We start from the raw sequence: 5,452 nt of genomic DNA, 5'->3' as shown, positions 1-5,452 counted from the left end.
GAGTTTGTGCTCAATGTGCGCCCAAACTATTTTGACATGAGAGAGTTCCATGGTAGAGGTGGTGGCTCTACCCAAGATAGACCTGGAGCCCATAGGCAATTACCCACGGAGAGTCGCCGCCCCCTAGCACCCAAACCCAAGGTGCATCAAGATGTCCCAGTAGAGCTGAAAGAGTTGATGGAGCTACAGACTCTTCAGGCGGCCACATCATTGACTGGTGCCATCATCCAGCATGGGACATCATTAGCACACCCTATTGTATTGGATGATGAGCCATTAGGTGGCAACAACGAGCCCATCCAGCATATGTGTGTCAGTTGCTCGAGGATATGCTAAGGGGTAGATGATGCAGCCGGTGTAGATGGATCCTCATCTCATCTGTGCACGATTTGTGGGAGTAGATGTTAGGCCCACATGGTTGAGGATTTCACGCTGATAGATGAGTTGATGGACATGGCGTTTGCCCATGAGCCACAGACACAAGTGTGTTGATTTGAATTCATAGCATTTTATTTATCAGTCACTTTCAATTTGTAATTACATAAATAAATTTTTATTTATACATCGATTTAAATTGAGACAAATAATATGCATTTCAAGATGCAGCAACGGTATCCCATACTCCTCCCCCAGTTACTATAGCTGCAACTTCGATGCCTAAGGTATAAATTTTGTAACGCGTTAAAATAGAATAGTACACTTTGAATTCAAAAACATATAATATATACTAACTATCTTTAATGCTTGGTCCAATTTCTGGTTTGTAGGTGTTGACAGGGGATGAAATGTCCCAGATTGATGACATCACGCTCTCAGCGATCGATTTTGGCCTATAAGGCTATACGGTATCACATTTTGTACAACCCTTTTTATGTATTGTTTTGATGGAATATGCAAGTCATTTCATTTTACATTTTTAAAATTATGTTTAGTTTATTATCTGTACTAATATCTCATGTTAATTTTTTTTTTTTAGGGTACCCCCTTCGCATCTAGGGCTCGTCCTAAGAAAAAGGATTCCTTGAAGACGCCAAAACGTAGGAAGAAGGTAATTGAACACATTTTTAGTTGTACAATTGTTTGAAAATGTTGAAATCAAGTATTAGTTGGGGTTTGTTGATTGATTAGTGTTTTTTGTCTATTTTACATGTACAACGGCCATTGAGCTATGTGGATTTGTTGAATGCACCTGATTCGCCCGTGGATCAAGAGAGGGCGGAGGTATATATCTCTACTTTATTTACTTGATTTCATGATTATATGCACGTGTACATGTGAACTTGTGATATATTATAATTTAATAATTTTTTCATACAGGAAATATCTATACCTATTTCATCAATGGCGAACCCTTCTCCTTGCACTAGAGAAGCATCTCAGGATCCAGTACAGTTTTGTTTGATATGTAAAATTAATTGTTTTTAACCTTCAATACTTATCATTATATTAATTGTATTTAATATTTGAACATTTTTTTTATAGGTAATAGCGACAGTTTCTACATCGATGGTGAGCCATCCTCAGTCCATTGGAGAAGCATCTCAGGCACAGGTACGTCATTGTTCTCTATATTATAGCTTTTAAGTGTTTTTGATATATTTATGTTAGTACATTGTATTAATTGTACTTTCAATCTACAATAGACCCCTTCACGGTACGACCATAACGTGGATCCATTTAAGTATGTCTTCAAGAAAACTCCTAAGAGTGACAAGGAGAGGAGAGCGAAGACATTAGCTCCTAAATCAGCCGATGAGGTAATCTACATTTCAATTGCAATTGAATTAAAGTTAAATGCATAGTTATGTTGTTAATTGTGAACTATTTTCTACAAAAGTATTCTAACTTGGCTTTTGAATTGTGGTTTTGCAACCATCTACAGAGCCGTGTATTGCATCGAAGAGGCATGATTTTGATGATCCACTGCAAGTTTAGGATCATATAGTGTTATTTTTGGTCATAGAATGACCAATACATGTAGATATATTCTACATTTTTATTGTATATAGATTTGGACATGGCATATGCCACATTTTTATAATACTTGTATTGACTTGGCATACATGCCTTTTTTTATATATATAAATATCGATATTCGATCCAATAAATGTGTACTGAGTTCATTATTTTGTATTCATTGTATTTTGTGGTTGTCCTTTTATAAATTAAAATGGATATTTGCATATGTAATCAACAATATGAATATAAACAACAAAAATATATGATATAAAACATTGCAATCATAGAATATGATTTGATAAAATTTCTAAAATGTTGAATTAACCCTACAAAACTTCTTGTATTCAATTCATTATTGTGTATTTGTTGTATTTGGTAGCTACCCTTTTATAAATTTAAATGAATATTTGCATATGTAATCAACAATATGAATATAAACAATAAAAATCGACATTATGAATATAAACGATAATATGTGTTTGGTGCAAGAGCACCCTCACGCTTGCAATGGTCAAATTTTGTTCGTCATGTGCACAAAACGACATCGCGAGCATGCCCGGGTGGGTAGGTTTATGCTAGGCATGCCCGTGTCATGCATCCCAAAGTGCCATAATGCCGAGAGTCATACAATATTGGTGAGATCTCTCAAGTGCCTTGAGTCCAAAAAATTGTCAAAATTTGACAGACTGTTTCTTCAAATCCAGGACACATATGGTCGATCCGTTTGAACTTGTGGGGTCATGTGAGGTTCCTCTACAATGGCCTGTCTTGATTTTTGATGAGTCAAAGCTATTTTTAATTGGTACCATTTTTCGCCTGTTGCAAAAATCGTCAGTTGCATGCAATACAAAGTTGCCAGATTGGCTAGAATTGATTCAGTTCATCGTGTGCACAAACTGATGTCGTAAGTGAGTCTAGGTGGGTAGGTTTACGCTAGGCATGCCCCTGTCGTGCATCCCAAAGCATCAGAATGTCGAGAGTCATACCGTACCGGTGCTATCTCTCAAGTGCCCCGAGTCCAAAAAATTGTCAAAATTTGACAGACTGTTTCTTCAAATCCAAGACACATATGGTCAATCTGTTTGAACTCGTGGGGTCACATGAGGATCCTCTACAATGGCTATCTCGGTTTTTGATGAGTCGGAGCCATTTTTTGATTGGTAGCATTTTTTCGCCTGCTACAAAAACTGTCAATTGCATGCAATGCAAAGTTGCCAGATTGGCTAGAATTGATTCAGTTTGTCGTGTACACAAACCAATGTCACGAGCATGTCCAGGTGGGCAGGTTTACGCTAGGCATTCCCCTATCATGCATCCCAAAGCGTTAGAACGTCGAGAGTCATACCATACCGGTGCGATCTCTCAAGTGCCCTGAGTCCAAAAAATTGTCAAAATTTGACAAACTGTTTCTTCGAATCCAGGACACATATGGTCGATCCATTTGAACTCGTGGGGTCGCGTGAGGCTCCTCTACAATGGTCTGTCTCGGTTTTTGACGAGTTGGAGCCATTTTTGATTGGTAGCATTTTTTTGCCTGCTGCAAAAACCATCTGTTGCATGCAATGCAAAGTTGCCAGATTAGCTAGAATTGATTTGGTTCATCGTGTGCACAAACTGGCATCACGAGCGCGTCTGAGTGGGAAGGTTTACGCTAGGAATGCCCCTATCATGCATCTCAAAGCATCGGAACGTCGAGAGTCATACCGTACCGGTGCGATCTCTCAAGTGCCCTGAGCCCAAAAAATTGTCAAAATTTGACGGAGTGTATCTTCAAATCCAGGACACATATGGTTGATCTGTTTGAGCCCATGGGGTTGCGTGAGGCTCCTCTATAATGGCTTGTCTCAGTTTTTGACGAGTCAAAGCTATTTTCAATTGGTAGCATTTTTTCGCCTGCTGCAAAAATCGTCAATTGCATGTAATGCAAAGTTGCCAGATTGGCTAGAATTGATTTGGTTCATCATGTACACAAACTGACGTTGTGAGCACATCCAAGTGGAAAATTTTATGCTAGGCATGCCCCTTTCGTGCATCCCAAAGCATCGAAATTTCGAGAGTCATATCGTACCGGTGCGATCTCTCAAGTGCCCTGAGTCCAAAAAATTGTCAAAATTTGACGGACTATTTCTTCAAATCTAGGACACATATGATCGATACGTTTGAACCCGTGGGGTCGTGTGAGGCTCCTCTACAATGTCCTCTCTTGGTTTTTTACGACTAAAAGCCATTTTCGATTGGTAGCATTTTTTCGCCTGCTGCAAAAATCGTCAGTTGCATGCAATGCAAAGTTGCCAGATTGACTAGAATTGATAAGGTTCATCGTGCGCACAAACCGATGTCACGAACACGTCCGAGTGGGCAGGTTATGCTAGGCATGCCCCTGTCATGCATCCCAGAGCACCGAAACATCGAGAGTCATACCGTACCGGTGCGATCTCTCAATTGTCATGAGTCCAAAAAATTATCAAATTTTGACGGACTGTTTCTTCCAATCGAGGACACATATGGTCAATCTGTTTAAACTCGTGGGGTCATATGAGGCTCCTCTACAATTTCCTCTCTCAGTTTTTGACGGCTTGGAGCCATTTTTGAATGGTAGCATTTTTTCGCCTGCTACAAAAGTTGTCAGTTGCATGCAATGCAAAGTTGCAGGATTGGCTAGAATTGATTCAGTTCGTCGTGTGCACAAACTGGCATCACGAGCGCCACCAGGTGGGTGGTTTTACAGTAGGCATGCCCTTGTCGTGCATCCCAAAGTACCGGAACATCGAGTGTCATACCCTACCGACGCAATGTAGAAGTTTCTTGACAACTTTTTTGACAACAATGACAATTTTTGCTCAAATTGTATCTAGTTTCAATCTATGACCCCTATGACCCGATAATGATTCAACTAATTCTCCATGATTATACAAGAATAAAGAATGCTCATGATTGACCAGGGACACATCACATATACTGAAAAGACAGTCACAAAACATTGACACACAAAATAGTCACAAAACATTATCACATATTATTCAAAAATTTGCCTCTAAATATGGTCAAATCAACTCTTAGCTATTTGATTATACAAAAAAATGTCTTACAAATCATCTCATGGGCTTTTATACAAAATTTGGCATTACAATATGTGCGATTCAACTCATCGCCATTTTAATATACAAATCATCTCATGGGCTTTTATACAAAATTTGGCTTTACAGTATGTGCGATTCAGCTCATCACCATTTTAATTTACAAAATTTGGCATGTACATATGTAAAAATCAGCTCATTGTCATTTAAATATACAAAATTATGCTCCTAAACATGTAAAAATCAGCTCATGGGCATTTATATATACAAAAAACGAATATAGAACAATTCGTCAATGATTTATACAAAATTCTCAAAATCATTCTACTATGAACCGTAGAATCAATCAAGTGAGCCTTCAAGATCGGTTCTAACCTGTATTATGTCAAGTATTGCCTCGTGGTTAGATTCATGAA

Source organism: Cryptomeria japonica, chromosome 5 (genome assembly GCF_030272615.1).
Source record: "Cryptomeria japonica chromosome 5, Sugi_1.0, whole genome shotgun sequence".
NCBI classification, from domain to species: domain Eukaryota; kingdom Viridiplantae; phylum Streptophyta; class Pinopsida; order Cupressales; family Cupressaceae; genus Cryptomeria; species Cryptomeria japonica.
The sequence above is the reverse complement of the archived record's forward strand: the minus strand, read 5'-3'. Positions refer to the sequence as shown.